This window comes from Lepidochelys kempii, chromosome 2, assembly GCF_965140285.1.
Source record: "Lepidochelys kempii isolate rLepKem1 chromosome 2, rLepKem1.hap1, whole genome shotgun sequence".
NCBI classification, from domain to species: domain Eukaryota; kingdom Metazoa; phylum Chordata; order Testudines; family Cheloniidae; genus Lepidochelys; species Lepidochelys kempii.
In genome coordinates this window covers 148,342,998-148,355,253 of record NC_136381.1, presented here as the reverse complement: position 1 = coordinate 148,355,253, position 12,256 = coordinate 148,342,998, and the positions used below count along the sequence as shown (strand labels likewise).

The 12,256-nt window shown below is 45.6% G+C and overlaps 1 non-coding gene across 1 annotated transcript; it reads right to left on the bottom strand.

Moving 5' to 3' along the window:
- Positions 1 to 327: 327 nt before the first annotated feature.
- On the bottom strand, positions 328 to 446 carry LOC140907980 (U5 spliceosomal RNA). Its single transcript, XR_012157691.1, has one exon. It is a non-coding gene; the product is annotated as a U5 spliceosomal RNA (small nuclear RNA).
- Positions 447 to 12,256: the final 11,810 nt, after the last annotated feature.

Sequence of the window (12,256 nt, the reverse complement as noted above, 5' to 3'; positions counted from 1 at the left end):
TTCCAAATTGAAAATTCCCAGTCTTTTTAACCTCTCCTCACTTCGAAGCTATTCAATACTTGTAATCATTTTTGTTGCCCTTCTCTGTACCTTTTCCAATTCTAATAGATCTTTTTTGAGACAGAGTGACCAGAACTGCACACAGTATCCAAGGTGTGGGCATACCATGGATTTATATAGTGGCATTGTGATATTTTCTGTCCTATTATCTATCCCTTTTCTAATGGTTCCTAACATTCTGTTTGCTTTTTTGACAAAAGTTGCACTTTAAGGCCCTCATAAAGAGATTGTGGGAGGCAAAGCTGGTGCGACAGGGTCAGGCCACATGGCTAGAGGAGAGTGGTGAAGCCTCAAAAAATTGGGTAGAAACTCAGAAATGTTCCTCTCTATGGAAATCTCTAGTAAAAGATGAAAGATTTATACGATTTGTGGTGGAAGGCAGGTATATTAGCCCCAGGATAAGCAGGTCCCTTTTCCCTTGGTAACTGATCAGAGGTTACTCTAGATTAATTGGGGCTTGCCAGAACCTGTTAAATGCCTCCTCTCCAGCCAGATAGGAGCATGTGATCGACATTTTGGGAGGAAAGCACGCAACTGGAAAGCTGAGCAGTGAAGACACTGACAAGCACCAGAAGGAAAACCCCACAGGTACAGAGGCGAAGGGCAGGGGAAACCCTACCCAACAGGGTGAACAGCCGGAGCGGAAAGACTGAAATGAGTGCCTGGCTTGTTGCCACCACACCCGGAGGGGCTACCAGAGACTAAGAGGCTCCCCTCCTGCTCCCCCAGCAGGGAGGCCAGAAGGCAAGGTATGGACAGCAAGCCCAGGGGCGTTGGGAAATTCGGAGGTAGAGAGGAAGTGGAAGCATGAAACTCACTGAGGCAGAGAAGGAGCTCTGTCACAATGGCTACAACACTGGCTGACTGAAAGAAGGGGAAGGAGAGAGCTTCACCATCATGGCTGCCACTCCCAGCATTTTCTGGGACCCTGGACCATCTTCATCCTAATCCTGAGAAATGCCCTGCCCAGAAAGGACCAGAGAGCGAAATACATATGACACTGCCACCTCCATTGGCTAAGGCTAAATCGTGAATAGCACCTGGGATGCAACTTTGTCACCCTCCTCCCAGGTGTGTGTTTTCCCTTCCTCAACTAATTTCTTCTCTTTCCTATCCCTTTCTTTTTTCCTGTGGCTTAGCCAGCTACATTGAGTATTTTCTTGCAACACTGTTGTAATCCTGTGACCAGAAAGGCAACTAAAAGCAATGCCCTAAACAGACTGATGCTGGTACAAGTTTTCCAGGTCTCAAAGTGGCTAATAAAACCATGTGCCATGCCTGTATTTCTCCAGCAGTGAGGTTGCAAGTGAAAGTCAACACCAGATACAGAAGCTGCTTTTGTCTTTGCTTTTCTTCTCTCTCTCCGTGTGTGTGTGTGTGTGTGTGTCTGTGTCTGTGTCTTCTAGGAAATGGAATCAGACTTTAACAGCAACAGCAGCTCCTGCCCATGTCAACTCACTTTTTCTCAAAAAGGACAATTAATTACCATCTAAGGGCATGGCTACACTTGCAGATGTAGAGCACTTTGAGTTAAACTCACCTTCAGAGAGCGCAGTAGGGAAAGTGCTGCAGTCTGTCCACACAGACAGCTGCAAGCGCACTGGCATTTGCGGCACTTGCAGCGGCATTGGGAGCGATGCATTATGGGCAGCTATCCCACAGAGCACCTCTTCCCATTCTGGTGCTATGGCTTGTGGGCAGGGGGTGCAAGGCATTCTGGGTCCTGTCCCAATGCCCCATGATGCATCGGTTAGCATCCCAGCAATCCCTGTGCTTCTGTACACATTTGGTGACATCTTTCAATGTTTTTTGTACTGCACGCTCTGTCTTCCCTTTCAGTCTGTGGGAATGGAGCCCAAACTGCTGAGGAGTATGCTGAAGAGTCTCGCCAGCACGGCACATTTGGCAGTCGACTTATTCCTTATGATCCAAAGCGACAGTAAGGGCTCTGACGATATCGACTCGAGTAACACATATGACACGAGTAACACATATGACACGAGTTTGCTTGTGGCACTCACTGACATGCTCACCACCATGGAATGCTGCTTTTGGGCTCGGGAAACAAGCACTGAGTGGTGGGATCACATAGTCATGAAAGTCTGGGATGATGAGCAGTGGCTGCAGAACTTTTGGATGAGAAGAGCCACTTCCATGGGACTGTGTGATGAGCTTGCCCCCACCCTTGGCACAAGGACATGAGATTGAGAGCTGCCCTGATGGTGGAGAAGCAGGTGGCTATTGCAATCTGGAAGCTGGTGTCATAAATATAAAGGGAAAGGTAAACACCTTTAAATCCCTCCTGGCCAGAGGAAAAACCCTTTCACCTGGAAAGGGTTAAGAAGCTAAGATAACCTCGCTGGCACCTGACCAAAATGACCAATGAGGAGACAAGATACTTTCAAAGCTGGAGGGGGGGGACACAAAGGGTTCTCTCTCTGTGTGCGTGATGTTTTTGCCGGGACCGGAGCAGGAATGCAGGTCAGAACTCCCGTAAAAAGTCAGTAAGCAATCTAGTTAGATATGCGTTAGATTCTGTTTTGTTTAAATGGCTGATAAAATAAGTGGAGCTGAATGGGATGCATATTCCTGTTTTTGTGTCTTTTTGTAACTTAAGGTTTTCACTAGAGGGATTCTCTATGTTTTCAATCTGATTACCCTGTAAAGCATTTATTATCCTGATTTTACAGAGGTGATTCTTTTACTTTTTCTTTAAATAAAATTCTTCTTTTAAGATCCTGATTGCTTTTTCATTGTTCTTAAGATCCAAGGGTTTGGGTCTGTGTTCACCTATGCAAATTGGTGAGGATTTTTATCAAGCCTTCCCCACGAAAGGGGGTGCAGTGCTTGGGGGGACATTTTGTGGGGGAGATGTTTCCAAGTGGGCACTTCCCCTGTTCTTTGTGTAACACGGTGGTGGTGGCAGCGTTTAACCTAAACTTGTAAAGAGTAAGCTTAGGGGGTCTTTCATGCAGGTCCCCACATCTGTACCCTAGAGTTCAGAGTGAGGAAGGAACCTTGACAGCTGGCAACTCCAGACAGTTACCAATCGGTCGCTAACCAGTTTGGAGTGGGGAAGTCGACAGTTGGAATCGGGTTGATGCAAGTTTGTAGGGCCATTAATTGCATCCTGCTCAGAAGAACCATGACTCTGGGTAACGTGCATGAGATTGTGGAGAGCTTTGCACAAATGGGTTTCCCTAACTGTGGCGTGGCAATAGATGACATGCATATTCCAATTCTGGCACTAGCCCACCTAGCCTCTGAGTAAGTTAATCGGAAGGGGTATTTCTCTATAGTTCTCCAGGCGCTTGTGGATCACCGTGGGCATTTCATTGACGTTAACGCAGGCTGGCCTGGAATCGTAGAATCATAGAATATCAGGGTCATCTAGTCCAACCCCCTGCTCAAAAGCAGGACCCATCCCCAATTAAATCATCCCAGCCAGGGCTTTGTCAAGCCTGACCTTAAAAACTTCTAAGGAAGGAGATTCCACCACCTCCCTAGGCAACGCATTCTAGTGTTTCACCACCCTCCTAATGAAAAAGTTTTTCCTAATATCCAACCTAAACCTCCCCCACTGCAACTTGAGACCATTACTCCTTGTCCTGTCCTCTTCCACCACTGAGAATAATCTAGAACCATCCTCTCTGGAACCACCTCTCAGGTAGTTGAAAGCAGCTATCAAATCCCCCCTCATTCTTCTCTTCCGCAGACTAAACAATCCCAGCTCCCTCAGCCTCTCCTCATAACTCATGTGTTCCAGACCCCTAATCATTTTTGTTGCCCTTCGCTGGACTCTCTCCAATTTATCCGCATCCTTCTAGTAGTGTGGGGCCCAAAACTGGACACAGTACTCCAGATGAGGCCTCACCAATGTCGAATAGAGGGGGACAATAGAGGCAATGTCGAATGACATTAGAGGCAATGTCAATAATGACAATAGAGGCAATGTCTATGACAATAGAGACAATGTCGAATAGAGGTGCATGAGGCACACATCTTTTGAAACACTGGCCTGTTCAGGAAGCTGCAAGCTGGGACTTTTTTCCCAGAGCAGAAGATCACCATAGGGGAAGTCGAAATGCCCACTGTGATCCTTGGAGAAACCACTTACTCTTTAATGCCATGGCTCATGAAACCCTACACAGGGAGCCTTGACAGCAGCAAGGAGCGGTTCAACAACAGGCTGAGCCAGTGCAGAATGACTGTGGAGTGTGCTTTTACCTGTTTAAAGGGCCAATGGTGCTCTCTGTATGGGAAGCTGGACCTGGCCGATGACAGCATCCCCGCGGTTATACCCACATTCTGTACCCTCCATAACGTTTGTGAAGGGAAGGGTGAACAATTCACTCAGGCATGGAACTCGGAGGTTCAATACCTGGAGGCTGAATTTGAACAGCCAGAGAGCAGGGCTAGAAGAGGGGCCCAGCAAGAGGCTGTAAGGATTAGGGATGCTTTGAGGGAGCAATTTGAAGCTGAAAGTCTCCAGTAATGTCTGGTGCCCTGCACGGGAGTGAAGTGCAGTGTTTCCAATGTTAGTAGGAATCTGTGTTTGCTACGCTGACTTGCAGTGCCTGTTTCTTTCCTGGGCTAAGATATCTTTTACTTTATGCAATAATAAAGAATGTTTTCAAAGCTAAAAAATCCATTTATTGAAAAGAAACACAACTGCTTGGGAAACAGAAAGGGAAAGGGGATGGGGTGTGGTGGGGAACGGTACAATCACAGATTTGTGTATGTCGTGTTATCATACTCAGCCTTCCTGTCTGGAGTGCTGTGCAATAAGTGCTATGCTTCAGGGTGTCTATACTGCCTGGTGATGGGGGCTGAGTGCAGTGGGTAAGAGTCGTAGTTTTCAGGGCTAGGCGGTGAAGCTACAGGTGTTGGAGGTAGCTGGTGGCGGTAAGAACCCAGATGTTGGAGAAAGTGGTTTGGAGGTGACATGGGGGCACAAAGGAAAGAGTTTTGGGACAAGGGCTGCAGAAGGGGGTGGGCACGGTAGTGCTCCACCTACATGGCTACGAGCACCTGCATAGAGTCCGCTTGGCACTCCATTATGCTCACCAGGCAATCCGTGCTTTGCTGCTGGAGCACCATGCTTTTGTGCCGGCGCTTCTCATTCTGCTGGCGGATCCTCCTTTCACTGTCCCACCACTCCTGCACTTTTTGATTTTCATTACTTGAATGCTGCATTACTTCATGCAACATGCCTTCCTTGCTTCTATGTGGCCTCTGTCTGAATCTTTGGAGTCTTTCGGCCAGTGATGACATGGACAGCTGAGATCTCAAGGTTGCATCTGAAAAGGCAAAATGAAACACTTAACAGAGGCAGCATTGTTCACACCAGACAGAGCAATGATTCCCCCATACTTAAGGGCAAGCACAGTCTACACAATAGCATCATTTGCCCATCCCAAAGTAAGCGCACATAACCCACGGGAGCCCCAAAATGGTGAGTAAGCACAGGGTCAAGCATGACTGATTGTTTCATGGCTGTACTGTCCTCTGGGTTTCTGCACTTTGGGGAGAGCCAACAGCGGCAGTGGGCCATTATACTGAACACTGTCCCCACATTTTCTACAGGCGTTTGTCCTGGAAGATATCTTGCTGCTGAGGGTGACCTGGGAAGCAAGGAAGGGTATTCTTCTGCTATGCGGCTTCCACCCTGGCCCATACGCAACTTGCCATTCTGCAGCAATGCCCCCCCCCCCGCACCCCTCATGGCACAGTGATGCGGACAAGTTAGCCTTACTGGGACAATTACCACAGTGGCTCTCCCGGGAAACCTGTGCAAGCGCGTTGCCCAAGTTCTGGATGAGACCTTTGAAGAGATCATTGATGCCGATTACCGCGATGTGAGAGAGCACATCAACACCCTATTCCGCATCTAGGCATGCATGCTGCCCTAACCCTTCTCGCCCAAGAGCCTGCACCAAATAACTTCCTTCCCAAAATAAAAGCTGCTTACCAGGAACCTCCTCTGGTGTTTGTCCTTCCCCAGGCACCAGCCACCGCAACTAGCTACCTTCCTCCTGGCTTGAGAACAGCGCCTAGCTCCAGGCATCTAGGGATTCCGGGTTGTCTTCCTCTACCTCAGCACCCTCACTCCTGCTTTACTCCTCCTCCTCCTCCTGCCTTGTTGCACTGGGCTCTGAAGTGTCTATGGTGGTCCTCAGAATGGAGGTGGGGTTGCCCCCAAGTATCGCGTCCAGCTCTTTGGAGAATGGCAGATCGCAGGGTCAGCACCTTTTTGCCTTGCGGGCTTTGCAGTAGGCATTCCACAGCTCCTTCATTTTAATCCTGCACTGCAATGCATCCCAGTCATGGCTCCTTTCAATCATGTCCCTTGATAGCTGCCCAAAAGTATCATAATTCCTGTGGCTGGAGCACAGCTGGGACTGGACAGCTTCCTCCCCCAAACACTGATGAGGTCCAGCACCTCACCTTTGCTCCATACTGGGGATCGCCTGGTGTGTGGAGGCATGGTCACCTGGAAAGATTTGCTGAGAGCACTCCATGCCTGGCTAAGCAAACAGGAAGGGGATTTTCAAAATTCCCAGAGAATTTAAAGGGTGGGTCTGATGGTTGGTCACCTGAGGGCAGGGCAGTAGAGTTCAAAATGATGACCAGAGTGGCTAGAACAGGCATTGTGGGACACTTCTGGAGGCCAATCAGAGCACACTAACAGACCAGGGCATCCACACTGGTGCTGCGGCGCTCCAGCAGGGGTGCACCAAACGTTATTTCACTTGCCGAAGTGGAGTACCAGGAGCGCTGTAGCCACGGAGTCAGAGCACTCTACATGCCTTGCCAGTGTGGACAGGTAGTGAGCTAGTGCGCCTGGGACTCCTTTAATGTGCTCTAACTCACAAGTGTAGCCAAGCCCTGAGTGATTGTCAAATAAGTTCCTTCTAAAGACTCTCTACAGCTACAGGGAAAGGGAACAAGTGATGCAGATAAAATAAAAATCTTATTTAATGTTTTACATTTCAAATGCTTTAATTGTTTTTCTTTCTTTTCTGTGACTTTAATAAAAGGTTAAAAAGATTTCAATAGTGTGTTTGCCACAATACTAAGCAGATTGTGGTCTCTGTTTACCAAAACTTGAACCTTGTTTAAAACTGTTTAATGTTGGACAGTTTCAGGTTCATATTAATACCTTTGACCCTCCGGGCCCATATATTCCATCTAAATTAATATGACAGGGTCTGATCTGGTACCTTCCTTCCTGTTCAATATACTATAATATAGCAGCAGTGCCATCAGTGAGTACCTGCATGGCACATCCTTTAATGTGCAAAAGGAACACTCTGCATGGTAGATGGATTGCTCAAAGCCCCAAACACTGCTGACCACAGCCCCTGAATCTGGGAGTCTCCTAGGGAAGCTCCCCATCTGAGACAGGAGGCACCTGTGACCAAAGCCAGGAAGGGTAAGGTTGCGGGAAAAAGAAATCTCTTTGCACACATTACACATCCACCAATCCAGGGAGGACAAGGCACTTGCAAGCACATGAGTCAGCTTATCCAGCAGTGACATGAAGGATGGTAGACAGACTTCAACCATCTCTGCATGACTCTAAAATGAAGTCTGGCATGCTGAGTCACATACATGCAAGCTACCATGTGTCCCAGAAGTATCAGGCAATTCCTTACTGTTGTATGAGGATGCACCATGAAATCTTTGCACAAACCTCAAATTGTCTGAAACCTGGCTTGAGGTAAATACGCTCTTGCTGTGATGGAGTTGAGAACCAATCCTATGAATTTGATTCTCGGCACAGGGAGAAAAACTGACTTGTACTCGTTGATCAACCGGCCCAGTGAATGGAAAAGGGACTGGATCTTCTTGATAGCTATTTCCATTTCACAGCTGGATCAGCTCCAAACCAACCAATCATCCAGATGTGGATAAAACTTGATGCCCACCTTCCTGATAATGTGCTGCAACCACTGTCATGAACTTGGTGAAGACTCAAGGAGCTGAAGGGGAGGATTATAAATTGATAATGAACACTTGCTTCAACAAACTTTAGAAATCTATGATCCAGGTGAATGGCCGTATGAAAGCAAGTATCAGAGGGGTAGCCAGGTTAGTCTGGATCTGTAAAAGTAGCAAAGAGTCCTGTGGAACCTTATAGACTAACAGACATATTGGAGCATAAGCTATTGGAGAGTTGTCTGGCAGCCTCCTTTTGGTAGTCAGACCTGTTCATGATGACAACAGCACCTCCTTTATCAGCCTTCTCACCAGCAACTACACACCGCACCATAATAACTCTAACTCAGGAACCAATCCATGCAACAAACCTCGATGCCAACTCTGTCCACATATCTACATCAGCAACACCGTCACAGGACCTAACCAAATCAGCCACACCATCACTGGTTCATTCACCTGCACGTCCACCAATGTAATGTACACCATCATGTGCCAGCAATGCCCCTCTGCTATGTACATCGGCCAAACTGGACAGTCCCTAAGTAAAAGGACAAATGGACACAAATCAGATATTAGGAATGGCAATATACAAAAACCTGTAGGAGAACACTTCAATATCCCTGGACACACAATAGCAGATTTAAAGGTAGCCTTCCTGTAGCAAAAAAACGTCAGGACCAGACTTCAAAGAGAAACTGCTGAGCTTCAGTTCATTTGCAAATTTGACACCATCAGCTCAGGATTAAACAAAGACTGTGAATGGCTAGACAACTACAAAAGCAGTTTCTCCTCCCATGGTGTTCACACCTCAACTGCTAGAAGAGGGCTTCATCCTCCCTGATTGAGCTAACCTCATTATCCCTAACCTGATTCTTGCTTGCATATTTCTACCTGCCTCTGGAAATTTCCACTACATGCATCCGACGAAGTGGGTATTCACCCACGAAAGCTTATGCTCCAATACATCTGAGAGTCTGTAAGGTGCCACAGAACTCTTTGCCGCTTTTACATATGGAAGCAGACATCATTTAAACTGAGGGCAGTGTACTAGTCGTAAGGATCTAGAGATGGAATGCAAGGGTAACCATGTGGAACTTTATCTTTTTTTATATATTTGTTGAGGTCTTGCCAGTACACAATAGTCTGAGGCCCTCTTGGACTTTGGAATGACAAAAATATCAGGAATAGAATTGCTTCCACTAATGTTTGAGGAGGTACTTCCTCCTGTAAAAGAGACTGAAATTCTTGAATGAGAATGGTCCCTGAAAATGGAGGGGGATGGAGGAAGTGATAGGGAAGGGGGAATCGAGGTAAACTGTAGTGTACACCTCAGTTTTACAGTGCAATCAATCTATCTGTTGTAAGGTAATGTGGATCCAAGTGTGTAGGAAGTGGGATACCTGCTGCCAAAGGGAGAAAAATCAGAATGAACAGTATGCTGGCCTCAACTAAAGAGTCAAATGGACTACTTAAATGAGTCAGTTTAGAGGTAGGCCAAGATTGAAGGAGGAGGCGGCAGTGGAAATGATGGTTGAAGACTCCTTCTTTGGTTGTTCTGGCTGCCTCAGTGAATAGAATGGATACCTCTGCTGGAACTGAGGTCGGAACTGCTTTCTCTTAGGCCCTGGAGTATAAATATTCAACAACTTTAGGGTTGCCCTAAGGTCTTCAAGAGAATGCAGAGCTTCATCTGTCTTCCCTGAAAATAAGTTTGGCCCTTCAAGGGGTAAATCCTCAATAGTTTCTTGAAGTTGTTTGTATACCAGAAGATTGCAGCCAACAAGTATGTGGCATAGTGACTGCAGTCACCTCACACATGCTGCTGAATCATCATGTAAAGCTATTTGAAGGGACAATCTTGCCACATGGCAACTCACATTCATAAGTGCCCTGTATTCCACAGTAGTATCAACTGGTAATTTTTCAACAAACTTCGACACTGTGTCCTAGTTAGAAAAATCATAATGACCCAAGAAAGCTTGATAGTTTGCAATTCTAAACTGTAGCCCTAATGATGAATAAACCCTTCTTCCAAATGAATCAAATATTTTTGCATCTTTTTGTGAGTAGGTTTAAATTCATTTTGTCTCACCTTCTCATTCACAGCCACCACTACCAGATATCCTGGGCCTGGGTGTGAATAAAAATAGTCATTCCCCTGGGAAGGGTCTTCATATCTTTAATCCATGCTTTTGGCTGTGGGTGGCAAAGAGTAAGGATTGCCAAAGGATTCTGGTAGGCTCCAAGATTACTTCATTTATTTAAAGGCTCTGAAGAGTGCAAAATCCGCTAACTTATGTGGATCATCTTTCACCTGTTCCAGTTGTACACCCAGAGAGCTCTCTACCCTTTTCATAAGCTTGTTCTGTAATTGTCGTCAGGTACCAGAGATGATGATATGGAGACAATGGCCTCATCTGGAAAATATGAGGCATTTAAAAGTGACCTGATATGATGTTTGTTAGACCTCTCTATCAGATGGGCCCAGTACTGAAGGTAAAAGTTTCTTAGTTGCACAGTACTGTGATCAGTACCAGGTAAAAATCTGCTGTCTTGAGGTACAAATTATTGTCTTATTTAAAATATATATCAATCATGTGGAATAAGGAGTAAAGAGAAAGATAATGAAATTTGCAAATGATACTAAATTAGGAGGAATTGCAAACATCAGTGAAGACAGAAAAATAATATAAAGACACCTAATAATATTAGAAGAGTGAGAAGAATATGAGAGTCACTTTGGGAAAACGTAAGTTAAAACATCTAGGAAAAAATAATCTGATACAATCAGAAGGCAAAATCTGGGAAGCAGGATGATTGTGGATAGCAAAATAAATATGCATTAGTTATTATATTATAGTTATGACAGAACGAGGAGTAATGGTCTGAAGTTGCAGTGGGGGAGGTTTAGGTTGGATGTTAGGAAAAACTTTTTCACTAAGACGGTGGTGAAGCACTGAATGGGTTACCTAGGGAGGTGGTGGAATCTCCTTCCTTAGAGGTTTTTAAGGTCAGGCTTGACAAAGCCCTGGCCAGGATGATTTAGTTGGGGATTGGTCCTGCTTTGATCAGGGGGTTGGACAAGATGACCTCCTGAGGACCCTTCCACTCCTGATACTCTATGATTCTATAATTAGTAACTGATGAAACTCAAATGGTTCAGATGCTATTCTAAATAATATTCAAAATTCATGAATATGCAAGGGCAGGATATCTGGGTCCCAGTTCAGCAAAGCACTTCAGTATGGTCTTAAGTTTCATTGAAGTAAATGGGACTTACACTGAACAGGGATGGATTTAAGCAAGCTTAAAGTTATGCACTCACTTAAGTGCTTTGCTGAATTGAGGCGCTCATGGAAATGGGTTTTTAAAAGAACTGTAATTCTTTTAGCTTCCAAATCTGGACCAAATCTATACTACAAGAAAGAATTACAACTGCTTGCTTGCTATTTTGGCACTTCTGCTTCAAGATCCAGCTGAAACCAGAAAGTGTAGAGGCCATGGCAAAATAAAAAATTCAGTTTGAGGTTTCAAAAAATAGCTATTTGTTCTGTAACTGTGGTTCTTAGAGATGTGTTGCACATATCCATTCCACTTCAAGGGTGTGTGCCCCCAGTGAACTGAAGCTGGAGCTTTTCCCCATTGTAGTACCCATTGGGGCAACTCATGCACCCTCCACATACTCATGCTGCTAGCCTATGGTATAAAGAGATGGTGTTGCCCCAACTCTCCCGCTCAGTTCCTTCTCACCAGAATCCAGCAAGTTAGATTCCAATGTAAAAGAGGAGGAGGGTAGGTCATGGAATGGACATATGCAAAACATCTCAAAGAACAACAGTTACAGAATAGGTAAGTTTTTTCTTCCTTGCATGATTTACATATCCATTCCACTTCAGGTGACTTACAGTTTGACAAGGTGGAGGGTTTTAGCATCTGCCTGAACAAGGACTGCAACACAGCTCTCCCAAATCTAGCATCATCTCTTGAGGCTTGGGAGACAGCAAATGTCCAGTGAAAATGTGTACTGATGACCAGGTTGCAGCTCTACAAATGGCACTGGATGGATGTCTGAACCAAGAATACAGCTAATGCTGCTTGCACTCTTGTAGAATGTGCTGAAACTCTCTCAAGCAGAGAAACCTTAGCAATGCATGCTATTGTATAACAGAATACAAGATGAAATCCAGGGAAATATTATTTGTGAAGAGACTGGATGACCCTTCATTTTGTCAGTGAAGCAAATGAATAGCTA